The sequence below is a fragment of the Megascapheus bottae genome, chromosome X (genome assembly GCF_031878675.1).
Source record: "Megascapheus bottae isolate mThoBot1 chromosome X, mThoBot2.hap1, whole genome shotgun sequence".
NCBI lineage: Eukaryota > Metazoa > Chordata > Mammalia > Rodentia > Geomyidae > Megascapheus > Megascapheus bottae.
This window is the reverse complement of record NC_143547.1, coordinates 88,230,055-88,252,606: the sequence shown is the minus strand read 5'-3', so window position 1 is coordinate 88,252,606 and position 22,552 is coordinate 88,230,055. Positions and strand designations below refer to the sequence as shown.

Here is a 22,552-nt window from a genome sequence, read left to right as displayed (position 1 = left end):
AAAGATGTTACACATAGGGTAGACATTTTTGTCTTATTTTGAAATGGAGATGCCAAAACAAGCACATTTCACAACAATTACAAGCAAACTCATGGTCATCATTGTTCATAGGAGGAAGAGGTAACAGAACAGGTATCAGACAAGTGTTTTATTCTAAGATGGGTGTTGCTTCCAAAGCATTTAACCTTAAGAATGGCAGTGTGGCCGGACTCCAATGGTTCATGCCTGTAATCCTAGCTACTACTCAGGAGGTTGAGATCTGAAGATCATAGTTCAAAGCCAACCTGGGCAGGAAAGTCCATAATAATCTTATCTCTAATATACTACTCAGAAAAAGCTAGAAATAGTTCTATGGCTCAAGTGGTAGAGCACTAGCCTTGAGCACAACGACGCCCAGAGGCAGCACAGAGGCCCTGAAGAAAGAAAGGCAATATAGTTGGATACTGGAGGCTCATGTCTGTGTTTCTAGCTACTTAAGAAGCTAAGATCTAAGGATCACAGTTTCAAAGCCAACCCCCACAGGAAACTCCATGAGACTTTTTCCTCCATTTAAGTACCAAAAAAAAAATCAGAAACAGACCAGGCCTGGTGGCTCATGTAATCCTAGCTACTCAGGAGGCTGAGATCTGAGGATCACGGTTTAAAGCCAGCCTGGGTACTAAAGACCATGAGACTCATAGATCCAATTAATCACTAGAAAACCAGAAGTGGCACTGTGGCTCAAGGGATAGGGCGGTAGTCTTGAGCTGAAGAGCTCAGGGACAATGCCCAGGCTCAGTGGTAGGATGGTAGCCTTGGACAGTGCCCAGGCCCAGAGTTCAAGCCCCATAGCCGACAAAAAAAAATCAGAAACACAGCTCAAGTAGCACGGTACTAGCCTTGAGTATAAAAGCATAGGGACAGCAATCTGGTCCTGATTTCAAGCCTAAGGACTGGTACACACATATACATGCTAGTGCATACATACATAATGGCAGAGTGCTCATCTACTTGACATGTAGTCCAGAACTATTTATCTTCTTTTCTAGCCTAAGACCTTTTAATTCTGAACAAATCTGGTAACTTATAGGACACAATGGGACCCTCTACATAGCATGAAACCTGTCAGTTTCTTCATATCTGCACTCTACCATCAAGATAGTAAATTAAAATCCCAAGATTAAGAAGGTCTCAGCTTAAGGCCAGGCGCCAGTGGCTCATGCCTGTAATCCTAGCTACTCAGGAGGCAGGCTGAGGTCTGAGGATCGCAGTTCAAAGCCAGCCTGGGCATAAAAGTCGATGAGACTCTTCTCTCCAATTAACCATGAGAAAACTAGAAGTGGTGCTGTGACTCCAGTGGCAGAGCACTAGCCTTGCGCAGAACAACTTAGTGACAACAACCAGGCCCAGAGTTCAAGCCCCATGACAGACAAAAAAAAAAAAAAAGGTCTTAGTTTAACTAAATCTGGTAGTATTCTCCCATGCTCCTTTTGGCTCATACTGCCTAGTGACCTGGAAGCAATTATAATTTTAAAAAATGAAAGAGCCGGAAAATATTCATCTTAAAGCTGGGCTGAAACTGTCCTCAAGAGGATAGGCGTGGTTAGTAGACAGAAGGGTTGAGTCGGTTATGAGTAATGAGGAAAAAAAACTAACTTTGGGACCTACTGCTCCAACAGAAACCCAGAGCTCTGGGTAAAACTCCCATAAGACAGAAGCAAACTTCAGAGAAGCAAAGGAGAAGCCACCTCATTATCCTACTTTGAGAAAAGCAGCAGTAAAGACATCCTTAAGACCAAGAGAAATAGGAAAGACCTTGAGATTACAGAGCTAAAATGAGAAGCCAAGTCATTAGAGGGCCTTTAAGAGAAGTCAAAACTAGCAGAGGGGTGGAGAGCATAGCCTACTGGTAGAGTGCTTGCCTAGCATGCACAAAGCCCTGAGTTTGATTCCTCAGTACCACATATACAGAAAAAGCCAGAAGTGGTGCTGTGGCTCAAGTGGCAGAGCACTAGCCTTGAGAAATCCCAAGGAGAGTGCCCAGGCTCTGAGTTCAAGCCCTAGAACTGGCAAAAAAACCCTAGCAGAGTGCCAGTGGTGTGCCAGTGGCTCAAGCCTGTAATTCTAGCTACTCAGGAGGCTGAGATCTGAGGATCGCAGTTCAAAACCAGCCTGGGCACTAAAGTCCATAAGACTCTTATCTCCAATTAACCACTATAAAATCAGAAGTGGTGATGTGGCTCAAGGGTAGGGTGGTGGCCTTGGGCTGAAGAGCTCAGTGACAATATCCAGGACCAGAGTTCAAGTCCCACAACTAACCAAAAAAAAATTTCTAATTCAAACTCTTCTGTTTCAAATACTTCCCATAGATTAGAAGTCAGCTTTTCTGTCATTAACTAGCTACCATACTCAGAAATGCAACAGTCCCATATATATGCCCCAATCATGTTACTTTGAAACTTCATGCCAAGTAATTTCTTTTACCATTATGCATAAACATAAATGTGTGCATGCGCACACACACCCACGCACACACACACACACACACATTTACCTGGAAATAATTCATCAAGTAATTTAAAGGATGAATAAGAATCCTTTGTATTTTGTATCCCAACCTTCTCTATTACTAAGTCTATTCTAGCACTTTCCACTTCTCTTGCCTTATCCAAGTATTTCTATCAGCCAGACACTGGTGGCTCATGCCCTAGCTACTCAGTAGCCCTAGCTACTCAGGAGGCTGAGATTGAAGGATCGTGGTTCAAATAGTCTGGGTAGAATAGTTCATGAGACTCTTATCTCCAATTAAATACCAGAAACTGAAAAATAGAGCTGTGGCTGAAATTGGCAGAGTGCTAGGCCTGAGCAAAAGAACTCAGGGACAGCACCTAGGCCTTAAGTTCAAGCCCCATGATCAACAAAAGAAAAGAAACACACACACACACACCCCACACACGCACACACACACTTCTACCAAGGAATCAGATTTATAAAAGACATTACAGCCTGTTCCCCTATACATTAATTTTTGTATTTAACAAGAAGGGTAACTAGTTGCCTGCATATGGGTCTAGCACAGACACCTTCCTTGGGTCCCTCCATCCTTAAAACTGTCTATAAACACTTATGAGACTGGATACAAAGTAATAACTGTTAAAAACATAGTAAATAAATGTAGTTACCTCCAACATAGACCCTCAGGATGCTGGATGCTGGACATTCATCTCAGTAACAGAATAGCAAAGGCTTACAATCTTGGAATTTAGAGGACTTCCATATACTCATCTACACCTTTTTCAATCTCCTCATTATTGGTGCTGTGTCCCACCCTTTCAGAGACATTGTGATGTTTAAAAACATCCAAAATGCATTCAGAACCATCAAATAGAACAGCGGAGCATTAAACAGAGCCATTGAATTGAACAGTACCTGGAAAAGTGAATCCAGGACTCACAACTTAAACTTTGTTAGATACCTTGAGTAGCACTTCTAGTCCCTATTTCTCAGCCATCTCAGACCATCTTTTTTGTGCCAGTCTTGGGGCTTGAACTCAGGGCCTGGGCACTCTCCTTGAGCTTCTTTTGATCAAAGCTAGCACTCTACCATTGAGCCACACACCACTTCCAGCTTCTTCTGTTTATGAAGAAATTGAACTCAGGGCTTCATGTATGCTAGACAAGTATTCTATCAGCCATATTCCCAGCCCTCAGACCACCTTAATAGATCCATTTACATGGCATTTGCCAAATGGGGATACACTGGTCTATAGCTACAACTGAGCAAAACGAAAAGAACTTAAAGAGCAGAAGAAATCTATCCCAATGATGATGTGGGTCAAAGTAAAAGTTTTCATCAATTATAATTTCATACCACCAGATTGTTTTAGCGTGTCTTCTTAATATGCCATGAACTTTTCCCTATTATTTAAATAGTACTCACTTCTTTTTTTTTTTTTTGGCCAGTCCTGGGCTTGAGCTCAGGGCCTGAGCACTGTCCTTGGACTTTCTCAAGGCTAGAGCTCTACCACTTGTGCCTCAGCACCACTTCCGGCTTTTTTCTATATGTGGTACCGAGGATTCGAACCTGGGTCTTCATGCATGCTAGGCAAGCACTTCAACCACTAGGCCAAACTTCTGGCCCCAATAGTACTCCTATTTCTTACTGCAAGGAAATTGCTCTACTGGATTGAAGGAAAATACCTCCTCATAGCTTTATGCTAGACCTTAGCCCTAGCTATAAGAGTTTATACAACTTCCGAATGTCATGGGCATCTAGGAAATGTAAGAATTACTATGAAATTAATCAGTGCTTTTCAAAATGCAAATCCACCTCAATTTCCACCCTAAGTAAGTAGGGTCTTATTTTTAAGGATTTCTAATTTCTGTCAGACAAAAGATAAGAGACTTGGTCTTCCTTAGTCCTGATCTTCACCCTGTGATCATTTAGTGTCTCTTTCATATTCTAGAGTTGAATCATTGTAGCATGAGACTTGAATCCTTTCTGTGTCCTGGCTGCTATGAATTATGACAGTTACCCTCTGGTGACTCTATTTCAATACATCTCATTTACAATAGAGTATTTTTCATGAAAAGAGTATTCTTAGTCACCAAACTGTTGTTGTTCTTTAAATCTCCTGGACCTCATACACAAATATCTGGGAGATATTTTTATTCTTTCTTTTTAATTTTTATTATAACTAAATAGTTTACAAAGGAGTTTCTATTTAACAAGTCAGTTTGTGAGTATAATGTACCTTTTTTTTTGGCCAGTCCTACAGCTTGAACTCAAGGCCTAGCACTGTCCTTAAGATTTTTTTTTTTTGCTTAAGGATAGTGCTCTACCACTTGAACCACAGAACCACTTTTGGCCTTTTCTGTATATGTGGTACTGAGGAATGGAACCCAGGGCTTCATGCATGCTAGGCAAGCACTCTACCACTATGCTATACTCCTGGCCCAAAATGATATATCTTGATCATTGTTACCCTTTTCAACATTCTTATCCATCCCTCCTCTACTCACCCCTTCCCTCACTCTTCTTAATTTTATAGGATATACCTTGGATTCTTGCCTGCATTTTCTCCCTTTTCTCCTCTTCATTTGTCTACCTCTTTCCCCTTGACCCCACTACACCCCTTTCAAGTACCTGCTTCCTGCTGTCTTCATTTTGGCTGTCTAAGGAATTACACTATTCAAGATCTCCCTTGAGTCCACCATAAGTAAAGGTACCAGCACAACCATGTTTATTCCAGCACTATTCAGCATAGCCAATGGAATCATCCCAGATGCCCCTCAATGGACATATGGATCAAGAAAATGTAGTGTATATATACAATGGAATTTTACTTATCCATTACAAAGAATGATAGTCTACCATGTGTAAAGAAATGGAAAGACTTGGGGGAAAAAACATGTTAAATGACGGAAGTAAATAAGCCCAGAGAGACAAATGATCCATGTTTTCCCTTATATGTGAAAGCTTGATTTAGTTTACAAATTCCTAAGTAAATACATTGAGTGATATACAAGCGCATACAAATGTATTAAATGAAATACAATAGATCATTATTTCTTCTGTTCTTTCACTTCAGACCAGACTCAGCTATAAGTTCAACTTTCAAAGAATTTTAAGCTTTCAGTACTGTCTCAACTTCTTCTAGCTCATAGGTTTAGCAGCCTCCTTTCTAAGCTGGGGGAAAACAAAATCCCCTTTATATCACACAGAGTGATATATATATATAATACATATATAATGTATTATAGATAGATTATGGATGGATAGATAGATAGATATTGCTGGGAATGATGACTCAAGCCTGTAATCCTAGCTACTTGTAAGGGGAAGACAGGGTATTACAATTCAAGTCCAGTCTATCTGTAAAACTTTGCAAGACTCCATCTTACTCAGTGGCTTGAGTTGGTGGTGTGTACCTGTTTTTCTAGCTACAGGGAAAGCACAATGACTGGACACAGTGGTAAGAGCCTGTCATTCTCGGTGATGCAGAGAAATACAAACAGGCGGATGGAAATCCAGGCCAGAATAAGCATAAAGTGAGCCTCTACCTTGAAAATAACCAACACAAAAAGGAGCTGGAGGTATGGCTTAAGTGGTACATGCCTTCAAGCATAAAAGAAGCCTTGAGTTCAATCCCTGGTATCAACAAACATAAAGTTTTGGCCAAGCCTGGCTCTGTGGTACTTGCCTATTAGTTCCCCAGCTCTTCCAGAGACTGAGTCATCTCAATTTTGAGGTAATATAGTAGGACTGTCTCAAAAACAAAATAAGTCAGACATGTTGGATCATGCTCGTAATCTCAGTCACTTAACAGGCAGAGATTGGGAAGATCTCAGTCCAAGGCCAGCCACAGCCAGGTCAAAAAGTTTCATGAGACCTCATGTTCACCAACAAAAAGTTGGATATGCTAAGCATTGGTGGCTCACACCTGTAATCCTGGCTACTCAGGAGGCTGGGATCTGAAGGTCACAGTTCAAAGCCAGCCTACGCAGGAAAGTCTAGGCGACTCTTATCTCCAATTAATCATAGAAAAAGCTGGGAGTGGGACAATGGCTCAAGTGGTAGAGGACTAGCTTTGAGCAAAAAGAGCCCACAGACAGTGCCCAGGCCCAGAGTTGAAACCCCAGAAGTGGCACAAAAATGACACAGTAGGAGTAATGGTATACCTGCCACCCTGGCTACAAGGGAAACTTGTTATACCCAGGCATATAATCAAGACCATATTCAAAAAGTAAAACAAAAAGGATTGGGATATTACTAAAATGATAGAGCACCTGCCTCGAAAGTACAAGCCCTAAGTCCAAATACCAGTTATGTCCAAAACTACATTGAACCTATGGATTCCTTTACTATCTTTGCTCTCACAACAACTTCTTTTTCTTTATTTGCATAGTAGACAATCATAAGTAAAATAAAATTAGGCCAGGCAAAATAATAAACTCACCTTCCAGCTATCTATAGCTACAGCTAATTTTTAAACCCAGCTGACTTATGGACTGCCTTCTGCCACCATCAGTAGATGTGTGTTCGGGGAAGAGCTCCTTTTAATACTTGCCTAAACAAAATATAAATAGGAAGGTAAACTTTCTGGGCAGTGAGAATAGGTAGAGAATAATAATGCATTTCCGAAGTCAAACAAATTATTAATTTGTTCAGTAATCTACTGCTTTCAATTGACCAGTCATCCATCTCTTCCTATATTGGCATAGCTAACAGAAGGCCAACTGTTAGCACCAAAGTCCACTCCAGCTGCAGAGAGAGCTACTTCACAGGCCACCGATTATCCCTGCCGAGAAGTTTGGTTTGAGGAACCCAGAGCTATTTGGGATACTATTCTCCCCTATTCAATCATTGATAAACACCCTTGACATAGAGTCATACTAGGCCCAGGCTCTATCTACCAGCTTTTATAGAATCTCTAGATGTCAGAGATAGCTGAAAAGCCCAACCAGTCATTGTTAAATACTGTAGTCTTTTATAGAAAGCAATGTTTTTTGAAAATATCACCTATGAACCAGGCACTGGTAGTTCACACCTATAATATCCTAGCTACTCAGAAGGCTGAGATCTGAGAATCACAGTTCAAAGTAAATCTGGGCAGGAAAGTCTATGAGACTCTTATTTCCAATTAACCTCCAGAAATCCAAAGGTGATTCTGTAGCTCCAAGTGGCAGAACACTAGCCTTCAGGGAGAAAGCTCAGGGACACTCAGGCCCTAAGTTCAAGACCTAGAATCTGCAAACACACGTGTGCATGCGCGCATTTGTGTGTGTGTGTGTGTGTGTGTGTGTGTGTGAGAGAGAGAGAGAGAGAGAGAGAGAGAGAGAGAGAGAGAGAGAGAGAATGCATAATCATTTCATTCATTCAAGGAAAGAGTGCAATAATATCACCTGGTACCATATTCATGTAGTAAGCACTTCAAAGAACTTAGAAAGCCAGGTGTGCTGGCTTCACTTCTAATCTTAGCTACTCAGGAGGCTGAGATCTGAGATGGCAGTTCAAAAAGTCTGTGAGAGGGTAGTGGGTGGGGGGAGGGTAGTGGGTACCAAGACATGTGAAAGGATATCAATGTATGTGAATTAATGCACCTTCTATGTGGCAAATATCATGTAACCCTTTTATTAATTACAATAAATATATATATATATATATATATAAAGTCTATGAGACTCTTATCTCTAATCAATCACCAGAAAAAACAGAAGTGGTGCTGTGGTTCAAGTGATAGAGTGCTAGACTTGAGCTGATTAGCTCAGGAACAGCATTCGGGCCCAGAGTTCAAGCAACACAATGGACCAAAAAAAAAAGAACTTAGAAACTTAGAAAACTGAAAATCTGCTAGTTCTCCTTGTCTCACTCAGTACACCAGCATTATGACAAAACCCGACTGTACCCTTAAATGGCACTAAGACTATGATTTCCAAGCATACCTTTGAAATGAAGTAACCAAATTTTGTTTCTTAACAAACAGTAGATAAAAAAGCCCTACACTCAAAGCTCTCCCTGCTCCTTAGCACTCTCAATTCTTCACAGACCCTTAGCCTAAGGTCTTCAAATCCAAATGAAGACACATCTGGCCTCATACACTCTAATGTGTAAATCTGAAAATAACCATGTTACAAACAATAAATCATCTCTCTTGGAATTCATCACAATTCATTGCCCATGGAAAATATAACCTTGATTTGGAGCCTACAGTTGTTGTGGGGATTTTTAATGGTTCACTTTTGCTGGATGCCAGTTGCATAAATCTGTAATCTTAGCTACTCAGGAGGGTAATACCAAGAGGCTCAGGGTTCAAAGCCATCCCAGGCAGAAAATCCATGAGACTCTACCGTCAACTAGTCAGAAAAATGCCAGACTGGAGGCATGTCTCAAGTGGTAGTACACAAGCCATGTGAAAGGACAGCAGAATGAAAGGCATAGAGTTCAAGACTCTGTACCAGCACAAAATAATAAACAAATCCCACACTTTCAAATGTTTTATGAAGAGTAGTTTCTGCTCAAGAAAGAAAAAAAAGGCCGGTTGTGATGGCTCATGCCTGTAATCCTAGCTACTCAGGAGGCTGAGATCTGAGGCTCAAGGTTCAAAGCCAGCCCAGGCACAATAGGACCTGAGACTCTTATCTTCAATTAACCTCTAGAAAATAGAAGTGGGGCTTGGCTCAAGGGTAGGGCGGTAGCCTTGAGCTGAAGAGCTCAGGGACAGTGCCCAGGCCAAGTTCAAGCCCCATGATCCACAAGAAAAAAGAAGAGGAGGAAGAAGAAGAGGAAGAAGAAGAAGAAGAAGAAGAAGAAGAAGAAGAAGAAGAGGAGGAGGAGGAGGAGGAGGAGGAGGAGGAGGAGGAGGAGGAGGAGGAGGAGAGGAAGAGGAGGAGGAGGAGGAGGAGGAGGAGGAGGAGGAGAAGAAGAAGAAGAAGAAGAAGAAGAAGAAGAAGAAGAAGAAGAAGAAGAAGAAGAAGAAGAAGAAGAAGAAGAAGAAGAAGAAGAGGCGGCGGCGGCAGCAGCAGCAGCAGCAGCAACTAGAACAGCTTATTTGAATTATAAGGACAGAAACACAGAGGTAAATTTTTCTCTTGAACAATGTAATTTTAGCTCACCACACAAACATTTCATCATAAAACATTGCTTTTAATTTGTAAACAATAGGAAAGAGTATGCCTTAGAAAGGCAGTTTTCTACACTATTTCAATGGTGACCATTCACAAAATGGCATGAATATAGCCTGATTCATATAAAATACTGTCCTAGAAACCTAGTGGCAGAAAGGTAGATTGTTTATTTCTTCCTTCTTTAGTATTTCTGATGTTAAACATTCTGGGCAAGCTTGGACTTACTGATTATGAACTCAAGCACAAAGAAATTTCTTTCTGAAAACTTGAGCTTAGGGGCTTCCTTCCCTCATATATTCATGAATGACTTCTCCCTTTTTCCTACCTATTTCATAACAGCAATTTTCATTTTCCAAGCACTCTCTTCATTCTCCTCTAGAGTTCACTTTCCCACCCATATTCAACCACAAATTCCTTTCTCAGAATCTCACTCTTGACTCCCTATAGCCATTCCACTGTATTCCAAACAGTTCAGCCTAGAATCAATCACCCACTATCAATGTCCAGCCCAACCCTAATTAGAGCCTTCCCTCTATACCCCCTAACCCTATCCGCCAATTCCCTCCCAAGGCTCTCAACTCCTTGGTTCTTTATCCTGTTTCACTCCAGAATTTCCACCACTCATCTCCTCATATCTAGGACCCCCCCCCCACCGCACTTTTGGAAAACTGTTAGATTCCTACTTTCTTCTTCTTACAAAGCCATTTTGAACACTGACACCTTTTCCCATTCAGAGTCCTTACTTTAGCCTAGACTTTCTAACAGGGCTTGAACTCAGGGCAGGGGCACTGTCACTGAACTTTATTTGTTCAAGGATAGTGCTCTACCACTTGAGACACAACTTTACTTTTGCCTCTTCTGTAGTTTACTGAAGATAAAAGTCTCACAGACTGCTGGGCTCAGTGGTTCACGGCTATAATTCTTACTAGTTAGGAGGCTGAGATCTGAGGATCACGGTTCAAAGCCACCTCTGGCACTGAAGAATGTGAGCCCCTTATCTCCAATTAATCGCTATATAACGGGAAGTGGGGCTGTGGCTCCAGGGGGTAGGGCAGTAACCTTGAGCTGAAGAGCTCATGGACAACGCCTAGGCCCAAGGATAGGATGGTAGCCTTGAGCTGAGCTCAGGGACAGCACCCAGGCCCAGAGTTCAAGCCTCATGACCAACAAAAGAAAAAGTTTCATTGACTTTCTTGATCTGGCTAGCTTCCGAACCAGAAGGCATGAGCCACAGGTGCCTGGCCTCACATTGTGCATTTTAATCCATATACTATCTCTAAGTTCTCTATGTCCTATGGATAAATATATTTACATTTCCCCTAAATGCCAGTTCCTCCGCAACCCTACCTTCTCCTCCAATCTTAGTAATCCCAGCATTAAAAAGTGCAAAGAGGCCCCAAAGGTTCTATAAACTTTTTTTTGGAAAATATTCTGGAGATTTTAAGGCACTAATTTCTTTTCCTTAGTTGGCCCTAATATGAGACCAGTCCTCTTCCTGACTTCTCTTTTTGCATCCCATTTTTCCCTAGTACTAAAGATTTTTTTTCTCCAAGGATTCTAGTTCTCTCAAAGAAGCATCTCCTTAAAAATCCATAACCAGATTAATTACATCATGAGATCTTCTACTACCTGTACACAATATTTCCTTTGCTATTTAGTGAACCATATCATGAATAAAACAGAACCTCCCTCCGCTTAGCTTGGTGAAGCTCCATTTGCTTCCCAATAACTTCTAAGCCAGTGAGAAAGAAAAGAATCTTCCCTTTCTACCTTTCCTGACAAATCAAATATCTAAATCTGAGCCAGAGGCCCATGGCTCAGGTGTGTAACCCTGGCTAAATCAGGAGGCTGAGATCTAAAGGACTGAGGTTTAAAGCCAGGCTTGGCAGAAAAGTTTGTTAGACCTCATCTCCAAAATAGCCAGCAAAGGGTAGGGCTGGAGGAATGGTTCAAATGATAGAGTCAAAACTCTAGATTCTAGCTGGGGGAGGTGGCTCATGCCTATAATCCTAGCTCTTCAGGAGGCTGAGATCTGAAGATCACAGCTGAAAGATACCCCCGGGCACAAAAGTCTGTGAGACACTTATCTCAAATTAACCACCAGAAAATCAGAAGTGGCACTGTGGCTCCAGGGTAGAGCAGTAGCCTTGAGCTGAAGCGCTCAGGGACAGCACCCAAGCCCAGCATTTTAAGTCCCATGACCGACAAAAAAAAAAAAAAAAAACATAGGCCAGGAGTTTGGCCTACTGGTAGAATGCTCACCTAGCATGCACAAAGACCCAGGTCAAATTCCTCAGTACCACATACATAGAAAAAGCTGGAAGTGGTGCTGTGGCTCAAGTGGTAGAGCTCTAGCCTTGAGAAAAGCCCAAGGAGAGTGCTCAGGCCCTGAGCTCAAGTCACAGGACTGGCAAAAAAAAAACAACAACAACCACAACAAAAAACGAGATTTCCATAAGTGTCCTCACTGCAGCCACCATTGCATTTCTTCTGGAACTTCCCTCTACCTTGTCTAATCCAGACCCCCAACAGTAGAGCTTGGCAGAGCCATAGGTTTCCTGTGCCCTATTCGGATAATTAGCTATCACTTTCCTATTGCTTCATCCTAAAGAACTAGCCCTATTCCACCAAGACTTAAGTGTCTCTTCCCCTTCTTCCGTCAATGATGTACTGACTTCTTTACACAGCCAGAACAGAAGAAAGTTAACCTTGTCTTACTACAAAGTTGGTTACAGTGTCAACCCCTTCAAAGGCAAGTTTTTTTCATGTTAGTCCTGGGCTTGAACTCAGGCCCTGGGTGCTGTTCCTAAGTTTTTATGCTCTACCATTTGTGCCACAGCTCCACTTCTGACTTTTTGGTGGTAATTGGAGATAGTCTCACAGTTCCTGCCTGTACTGGCTTTGAACCATGATCCTCAGATCTCAGTCTCCTGATTTAGCTGGGATTATAGGCTTCAGACACCTGCACTGGCTAAAGCCAATTTTAATAAAACTCCTTGCCCGCAAGGCATGTGACTCTCATCCCCTAGATCTTCCTCCAGGGCTCTGCTTCAGTTACCCTATCAAAGATGCCTAACAGGGGCCAGGAGTTTGGCCTAGTGGTAGAATGCTTGCCTAGCATGCACGAAGACCTGGGTTCAATTCCTCGCTACTACATACAGAGAAAAAAGCCAGAACTGATGCTGTGGTTCAAGTGGTAGAGCTCTAGCCTGAGGAAAGTCAAGGACAGTGCTCAGGCCCTGACCAGGACTGGGTAAAAAAGAGGCCAAACAATATCCTCATGATTTACCCAAGATAGCCTTATCCTTCCAAAACTCTATAATCTAACTTCGGATTCTCTAGAGTTATCAAAACTCCTGTTCCTGCCAATTTCCCTCAATCTTTTATAATAACTTTGCTTCTCCACCAAAATTTTCAACTATTTTTTAGGATTGTGCCCCTCCTTTTTTTTTCAGTGGTGAGGGAAGACAAAACCTAGGACCTCATGTATGTTTGGGAAGCGTTCTACCAACATCCCCTGCCCTGAGGATTAGCCAATTTAATCCCTAGTGGCATCTTCCAGGTTTGTTTCCTACATGCTGTCATCTTCAATATCACATAGTGACATCATCACCCAACTCGAGTATCCTAAACTCTGCCCAAACATCTTCCATTGTGCCACCTCCCATCTCCACATAATAAAGCTCCCTCAACACCAACATTCAAGGACAAGATAGACAACTTAGATGACCTTTAAAGTTCCCTTCCACCCTTGGAACTGTCTTACCAAATTTTTATCAATCTCAATTCCAAATATATCCGAGCTTTGAGAATATCCTTCTCAGTTGAAACCACTATATGGGGCAACCCCCTAAATCTATAATGCACTCCCAAGAAATCTTAGCAACGGTTTTGCGCACTTACACTTTACCTGTTCCACAGGGATGACTTCCAAATCGCCTTGAGAGGACTAAGCTATGACTCAAAGTTGTAGACCCCCTTCCCATACTTGTCCTAAGAACCCCTACACCCTGTGGAAGGGATGCCTGTCTTTGCTGTCTACTCTACGGAACATCAAGAATGAATATCAGCACATCAACAGTTAGACCAGCCAACAGTGCACATTTCAAAACAATAAAACAAAAACAGAGCTTGTATTAGGGCGGGGGGGGGCACGCAGGCGGAATGGCAGGACACCTTCACTGGCCTGTGTTGTCGGCCTCCCAGGTTTGCAGCGTGCTTCCCTCCTGCCTTTCCCCTCGATCACATCTTTCCCTACAACAATCTCCTTGCACCTCCATAACGTGAAATCCCCAGCCTTCGTGCGGCCGGCTCCTCCCAGCCTTGCCCCGGACGTCCCTCCGGCCCAGCCTTCCTCTTGGCGGGACCCTGGTGAGGAGGGCCCCCTCCAGCGTCCAGTTTGCTTCCCTACTCCTTCCCGGGCTTCGGGGCGTCTCTGCAAGGCTCCGTCCCGAAGCTGAACCTCGAGGAACCAAGCCCGCGAGGCTCGTCGCGGGACCCCCCCCGCCCCCCGCTCCCTTCCTTCTCCCAGCACCTCGTCCTCCATGCACCCGGCCCCCGGGGCTCCTCGTCGTCGTCGTCCTGGCTTGTACCGCCCCCCGTCGGGGGCTCCACCCCCTCCTGTACCCGCCCCCAAGACGGCCCCCTCCCCACAGCGCGCTGCCTAAGCCCTGTGCCCCGGCACGGGACTCTCTTTGGCCTCCGTTCCCCGCCCAGAAGCGGCGGCGGCGGCGGCAGCAACGGCTGCGGCGGCCCCAGCAGGAGCAGCAGCGGCAGAGGCAGCAGCGCCGCCCCGGCCCCGCCCCGCCGCCCGCCGGAGCCCCACGCCCCGCCCGCCCCGCCGCCGGACTGCTCCCCCCAACCCCACAACCAAGCCCCTTCCTCACTCTCCAGCCGTGATCTGCTCGAATCCAGCTCCGCTGGGCCTGCTGTCCGCACTGCACGCCCCTTAGGACCCTGGTGGGGGAACCATGGTGGGGTTCGTAGCCATCCCTCTCCCTTCTTCTCCCAGGGCCAGGGGTTTGCCCCTGATCCCGAAACCCGGCCTCGTAATCAGAGCCTTCGTCCTTCCAGCCCTCAGCTTCTCTCTTAGACCCCTTGCCTCCAGGCCTGGCGCGAAGCGGGTTGAGGGCTCTCTCCTCAACCCGGGTTTTCCGGGGTTAGTAAGAATTGCCCCCCATCTCATCCTCCTTCAATTTAAGCCTCCTCCCCGGCCGCTCCGGCCCAGCAGCCCCCGCCCCTAGAGCGAGGGCAGCAGAGCCAGGGTGCTCCGAAGTCATCCCCCGCCTTTTTTCCAGGGACTCGGATAATTGCCCCTGCCCCCATCACAGCACTCCCACTTCCGAACCCAGGCCCCACAACCACCTAGGGGTACCCCTAACCCCACGGTTCCTGCACCCTAGCACTGGGGAGAAAGCAGCCTTGGGAAAGCACTCCGTCGCACCTCCCCTCTAAGGTTGGTGGGTATTTTTCCCTGGTCCCTTGAAGACTTCACCACGGACACCCCCCCTCCAAAAAAAAAAGCCTTTCCTTGCCCTGCCCTGTTGGCCATCCTCCCTTCTGATCCGCGGAACCGTGCATCAGGATTTCAGGCCAGGTAGTTACAAGACCACACAGCCTTCACCTCCCTTTCCAAGGAGTGGGGTAATTCCTTTGGTTTCCCCCCCCCACCCCAGGATCAACCGACCCCCGTTTCCATGGAGACCCCCGCCCAGCCGAGAAGACTCAGATCGTTGCGAACAAGTCTCACCTGGCTAAGACAGAAGGGGATCGAGAAGGGGGTAGGGCAAGGCAGGGAAGGGGTACGAAGGTGGGAAGTGAAGGGGAGCTATCCCGAAGGGAGGGGCCAGGACCGAGCGAGCTCCCGGGAGCGCTACGTCCGGGGACATCGAGAGGACGGCTCCCCCGGGGGGCAAGCAGAACGGTCGCCGAGCGAAGAAGGGACCGGGTTGGGAAAAGGCTCAAGATAGAAAGAAGCTGGTGGGGGAAATACAAAAAAGCCGGGGAGTCAAAAGGGGTGGAGGGGTTGGGGGAGAGGGAAAAAAGACGCACCTGTTCCCGGGTCGGCTCCGCGGGGAGGCTCAGGCCGCCACCCGGGCTCTCTCTTACCCCCTCGGAACAGCCACCCGCCGAATACTGCCCTGATCTGATGCCCCCATCCGCCCCTTATCTCCACCGACCTCCTTCTCCTCTCTCTCCGCGGCGGCGGCGGCGGCGGCGATCGGACTCTAGGAACTGAGAGGAAGAAGGGAGGGCTCAGCAAAGCGGAGGAGAGACAGAGCCACACACTGGCAGCAGCCGCGGCGAGCGAAAGAGTGAGGGGGAGAGCGGTGTGAGTGTGCGAGTGTGTGTGTGTGTGTGTGTGTATGCGTGTGTGAGTGTATGTGTGTGTGTGTCTATGTGTGCGAGCGAAGCCTGGTAGAGTGGGTGCCGGTCGCAGGGCTCGACGGGAAGTGGAGTCCGGCCCGGGCCGCCAGCGGCGCCATCCCAAGCTTGGAGAGACTACAACTCCCAGAATACTGCTAACGCGGGGGGGGGGGAATAGGGAGGAGGAGGCGAAGGGAGGGAGCGAGCAGGAGAGGGAGGGACGAAAGCTGGGAGCAAGCGGCGGCGAAGGGGGCAGAGCCAAGCAGCCCCGGTGACACTGGGAGGGGAGGGGAAGAGGAGGGGATCGCAGCGAGAACCGAGCGGATTCCGGAGAGGGAGGCAGTGGTGGCTGCAGCGAGCCGGGCAAAAAGCTAGACTCCGGGAAAGGCGGGGGCACCCAATTCACTGGGCTGCAAGTCCCCCTTCGCCCCCTCTCCGACGCCCCTTAAGAGGGAGGTCGAGGAAAAGAGATCATCAGTCCGCTGCGACCACGGTTTTTTCTCTTTTTCTCCCAAGGCTCTCCACCTAATGCCCAGACCTGACTTTCTCAGGCCACTGGTTCCGGATCTAGTGTACAAATCCCAAGACCCCCAGATCTTCCCTGCCGGGCAGCACATAACAAATGCATTCAGTCTTCTCCCAGGGGCTTCAGGGAGGCTCCCTTTGCAAGCAGGGCGTGACTCTCCCATTCTTCCCGCCCCCCCCCCCAGTCGTCGCCACCCCCAATCTCCCTCCCCGGAACCCCTCCCAGAGGCCGGGGCTCGTCTTTCTCCCCGCCAACGAAGAGTTCCTTCAGGGGCGACTGCCCACCCCCACCCTTGTACTGGGCACCGACCCACCCACATCCCCTTAGCGTTGTCCCTCTCACCTAAGTAATAGTGGGGGCAAACCGAGTTGTACTGGTGGCTACTTTCCATCAGAGACTAGCTGTCCTTCGCCACACAGACCCTGTGTAGAAATAGAAAAGCACATTAACGATCCAGTCCCCCTCCCCCCAGGTTTAGATCCCCATGGAAGTACCTCAGTGTAAAGAGAAGGTGGTAGTGGAAGTGAAGTGGGGGTGAATTCCAGTAGTCTAACTCCATTTCAGCTCTGAAATCGCAGGGGTTCGTCCCTTTTCTTAAAAAACCATCAAATCGCTGAAAGGGGAGGGTTAAATTATCTAAACCCCAACGTCTATGGGACTAGAAGAGACAGTACCTTGTAGGAATAAGATCTGAACTAGACTGCCCCCACGGAAGGAAAAATAACCCCCCCAAAAAAACCCCGCACCCTTAGCAGACTCAAATGGCCGAGAAGGAGGGGGGGGCAGTAGGAGTGTTGAAGAGTGAAAGGATTGTGGTGGAGAGGGTCCTCGGCCCCCAGAGAGTAGAATCCAGATGCTAAGAAGTGGGTGGGGGGTGCGGCATAATTGCAAACGGTGCCTTTCCCTGCTTTTCCTGGAATCCCCGCCGAACACCGTCTAACACTCAGACTTGCTTACCAATCGCTCCCCTAGCCCCATTTGTGCGCATGAGGCAGGCAAAGCTCGGCCGAGAAGCTCGGACACAAACTCCACGGAAGCTGGCCTTCGCCGCCGCCGCCGCCGCGCTGCCGCGGGCCTCCCTCCCTCCGCTCGCGGCCCCGCCGATCTACCTTCGCCCCCGGCCGAGGCCAGACCCCGGTCGCAACTCCACGCCCCTACTCCACCCCCGGCTCCCCCCCCCTCGCCCTCTCGCCGCGGGTCCGGCCCAGCCCCTAGCGCCGCCCCGCCCTACCGCTCGGTCCAGAGCCCAGCAAGTGCCCCGAACTCGCCCCCCGCCCCCACGCCCAGGCCAGTCCAGCCGGGCCTGGTTTCCCCCTTATGCCGCGCCCCGCCCCCGAATCCACGTCCTACTTCACCACCCAACTCGGCCCGGTTCAGGTTCGGCTCATGCCCATGCCAGTAGATTCCCTGGTTCGGTCCAGTATATGGCCACCCACCCTGCCCTTGCCTGAGTGCCGGCCTGGCCCACTGCCTGCGCTCTCCAAGCCGGCCCAAATGCTCGGTCCCGATCCGAGGGCCCGCCTAGGTCCCTGTGGCATTGCCGCGTCTCGCCACGAGGGCTCGAATCACACAAGATCCGAACCCGCGCGAGGTGGGGGCCAAGGAAAGCAAGTTTCTTTATCTTCCCCCCGCCCCCAAGCACAGGGCCATAGCGTCCCCTCGTCCCACCACACACACCCAGTTACAGCGTCCCTACACCTGGGCAGAGCCCCCAGACCAATGTCGCAACTTTGCTCTTCCCCATGCTGCCTGGGAAGCGGGAGGAGGGAGGGGGTGGAGGGGTGCTGGGATCAGGCCTCTGGGCTTCAGAAGGACACGTGGGGGAGGAGGGGAAACAGGAGGACGAAGGGGGACAGGCCTGCCTTTCTCGGGGCTCCCCTGCCAGCCCTGGGGAAGCCAGAACCTTACCAAGCAGCCATACACCCCGCACCGGCCACGGGGGAAGAACAGAGCCACCTTCCTCCGCCAGCCCCGAGCTCCAGGAAGGGGGGGGGGGTTGGGGGAGCAACGTTGTTCGGGGTCGGAGTGCGATCGTTTTCACTCTGGCTTGACGCGTGACTCTCGGGGTTTTGCCCCAGTCTATGTAGAAGGGTCGGGGGAGGTCTTGGCTGACAGGGGACGCCCCCTATCATACGCCCCGCCCCTTCTCCGGCCCCCCATTTCCACACCCTCGGTGACTTCAATGCGTGGTTCTGGCGCTCTGGCGCTGTGTTGCCTGCAGGCGCAGCCCCAGCCGCGGCGCTCAAGTGGGACAGGTGCTGGAGAAGGAAGAGTGCCCAGCCTGGCCGCCTGTGGACTCCGAGGGGCAGCCAACCCTTCCTGGCAACCTCGTGGGCTGTGAGCCCCTTGAGCTACTCTCTATGGGTAGCCTCTTCCTGAGCGTGGAAGCATTTCAATGTGCGGGGGCGGGAGGGGGGAGCGAGAGACGCTACGGAGGAAGCGGGAGGGGGGGGCAAAAGGTCTCTGTAGAGGGGGAAGCTTCTACAACTCTGGATGCAAAACCTGGCTCAAAGAAGACTTGCTTTCTGCCCGCTTTCCTGGGGCTCAACAGCCACCAGTCTGAGCCCCTGACCCTTACCCTTTACCCTAACGACTCCCTGCCTGGCCACAGGAATAAATCCTGGTGTGTGTTTACATCCCAAGCTATCCCCGGGACTGAAGGGCAGAAAGGCTTGCGGTCCACATTCGAACTCTGAAGACTTTACATTAACTCTGAGCAAAGCGGCTTGCGAAGAAGCTAAAGCTGCCGACGGACTTACTTTCAGTCTTAGGGTGTTTCTAAGTACGTCCAACTCTGAGCTGGTGGTGGGGACTTCAAAGGCATCACCTCTATCTACAGGGTATTAGGAGAAGTGCCCAGCACTTTCCGGAGGTTTCATTGCTTTGTAAACGAAATGTAAAACGAATAGCAGGAGTTTGAAAACCATGTATATGGGAAGATATACCAATTCGATTTATTAGGTGTCTAAGAAAGCCAAAGGATCGTTTGCACTAAAAGGAAGTCCTCAGGGAATAATGGCTACCTCCTCCCTGCCTCCCCCCAACACACACACACACACACACACACACACACACACACACACACACACACACACACACACACACACACACACTTAGGCCCAGAGGTTCAATCTTTAAGCTAGGAGGTGTCTTTTCCCTTTGGAAACACTTTACAGATGGCCCCTTCACCTGGGCTAAAAAATGTATATCATCCTTTGAGCAGAGCAGCTAGCTAATGTGACAATGGCTTTCCCTTGATGGAGGTGAGTGTTCCTTGATCCCTTCCTCACCAACCTCAAAATCAATTGCCAGCAATGTGGACATAGCCCTGGCCATTGAATTTTGCTTTGGAAACTTTTTCACTAGCTGTTTTACTTGGCCATACATGCCTGTCGCTGCACGATCTTCTCTCATACATATATATGTGCATTCACATATATACACTACTGAAAAAGGTAACTTAAATTACACCAAGGAAAAATAAGAAGATTTGGAAATGATATGCTTACACTGATCAACATATTAACTCAGTGCATTCCTAAGGGAGAAATCACTTCCATTGGGGCCTAATAATGCTGATCTACTGATTCTGCGTTGAGTTCACTATCTTTACTGATGTTAATTAATCAAGCAATTGCTAAATCTCTACTTTCCTCAGGGCCCGAACATCTTATGGCTACTTTGCTGCTTGGTTTGTGGTGGAAATTGGTTTTGGACACTCGAATTTGCACTAGTCTGTACCTCACCATTTGCCTGCACCATTTATCTGGTAAAATGAAGGTTGGGGCAAGTTGGTTGTTTCCTGGCTGAAGCTTTAGCTTCTCTCAGTCCTTTCCTGTTGGGGGTCAGCTTCCTGCTCTACAGGAGGTGATGGAAAACCAAGGAGCAGGGTGGGGAGAGCTGTGAGAAGCCTTGTAAAGAATGAAGATACCAATGACTTTTATCTAAGGCTAGACCCACAACATAACTATAATAATAATACCTCACTTTTTGTACAGTATTGGAGTATTGACAACATCCTTTCACTGTGTGATTTCATGTTTCTCACAACTCTTGATTTGATCATTTCAAGAAACTGAGTCTCTGAATAGCTATGAGAGGCGTGTTCAGTGTCACATACCTGGCTAATGAGTTCCTGAGCCAGGAACTACTAGGGTAGTCCTGCTTGTACCTCCAAAGTTCTTTGCAAAATGGTTTAGGACCTCCATTTAATGTCAAACTAGTCTTGTTCTTTCTTAATGATTTCTCCTGCCAATATCATCTACTGATTCAGGCTAAGACAGTTAGAGAACCACTGTGGTACCGTGGGAAGAGTACTATTGAGGGGAGTTCTAAGAATAAGATTCTAGTCCTCTCATGTTAATAGCAGTGATGGGCCGGGAGTTTAGCCTAGTGGTAGAGTGCTTGCCTAGCATGCATGAAGAACTGGGTTTGATTCCTCAGTACCACATACATAGGAAAAAGCCAGAAATGGGGCTGTGGCTCAAGTGGTAGAACTATAGCTTTGAAAAAGCTGAAGGACAGTGCCCAGTCCCTGAGTTTAAGACCCGGAACAGGCAAAAAGAAACCACTGAGTCCTAAAACAAGCCCTCACATTGACCAAGTAGTGCCAGCCTGATGCGGTACTATGCTTGGGGCCTCCCTTGCCTTAAAATATGGTAGTCTACGTACCTACCTTCCTATCCAATGTGCATCAAGTGAGGTATACAAGGGCTATTAGTATCAGGGTTGGTATCAGTCTCACTGGATATAAGCAGAGACCTTGAGGTGACACAGGCCCGTGCCCTGTGCTTCTGAAGCTTACTAGATAACAGTGTATTTGAGGGTCCCAGGGTAATTTAGGCACCAAATCAACCCCTGACTAAATCCACAGGATAATTACGTTAATTTTCTGTTTTGTCCTGCAGTCAAAAGTCTTGTCTCACTAGTGAAACTGCATAGTCTTATGACAAAAAAAAGAATCCCACTGATTTAGATCTTTATACTTTTCAGATTGAAACAAATTTGGAGTTTCTGGTTGTCTCTTTATTCTCATCACCTCAGTCAATTGAAGGTAAAGTCAGATGTGGAAAGCAGTCTTAGGACATTAGAAGGGTTCATTCTGTCACCCCAGTTACAAAGGGACAAGGAAAAGGGGGTACAGAAAAAGCCTCACAAGCCTATGGGAACAAAGAGTGGTTATAGGCTACCACGAGTATTCTCTAGTGTTCCACTTTAGGATCCATGGGTGGGGTGGTGGATGAGTTCCTTGCCCCTATTTGCTATTCGTAAAACTCAGCAGTCAAGTCCTGTTGCATGGGGTTGCCTCTGCAGATGCATTCCAGCAGTCATCTGAAGGCTGAGGACTCGATATTGGCTCCTTGAGAACAAACAGCTTGAAGAAGGCCTGGTCTCTGCCCTCTCAAAGCCCTGGGTCTAAATGGGGAGACAGCATGTCTGGTGAAACTTAACTCTATAAACAACCAACAATCTTTCTGGATTTTATAGCCAAAGGAGAGTAAAAGAGGATGGGGGCTGAAATTACCCCCAGAGCCTCACCAGGTCAAACCCCAGGTAGAAGAGATTCTAAGATCTACACTCCTCAAAAAAAAAAAAAACCTGGTTGTGGCTGCCCACTGCCTGACAAAATCAAATCCATAGGCTTTCAACATGTTTTCAGGACTATCTCTGATCTGTTGCCAGCCTCTTTTCCTTCCACATCTCTCACAAGCACTCTGTTACCACCAAGTCTGTCCCCTTGCTATTCCTTGGACAACATAATACTTTCTCAGCTTGGTAAAATCTTGCTCAAGCAGTACACAAACCCTCTTTCTCCCTGTCTTCCTTTTTTTCACCTTGCCATTCCTGGGACTTGACCTCAGGGCCTGAGCACTGTCCTTGGGTGTTCTCAAGGCTAGCACCCTACCACTTGGGCCACCGCACCACTTCTGGCTTTTTCTTTTCTTTTTTGGGGGGAGTCATGAGGCTTGAACTTGGCCTGGGTGCTGCTCTTCAGCTCAAGGCTACCACCCTATCCTGGAGCCAAGTCTCACTTCCCATTTCCTAGAGGTTAATT

General features: G+C 47.4%; 1 protein-coding gene across 1 annotated transcript in view; it reads right to left on the bottom strand.

Annotated features, from left to right (window-relative positions):
* Nucleotides 1-15,941, bottom strand: part of Bcorl1 (BCL6 corepressor like 1) — a 78,856-nt gene extending 62,915 nt beyond the window's left edge. Inside the window, exon 1 of the mRNA XM_090325912.1 lies at nucleotides 15,785-15,941. The gene's annotated coding sequence lies outside the window, so the exon portion shown is untranslated. The remainder of the gene's footprint in view (nucleotides 1-15,784) is intronic.
* Nucleotides 15,942-22,552: the final 6,611 nt, after the last annotated feature.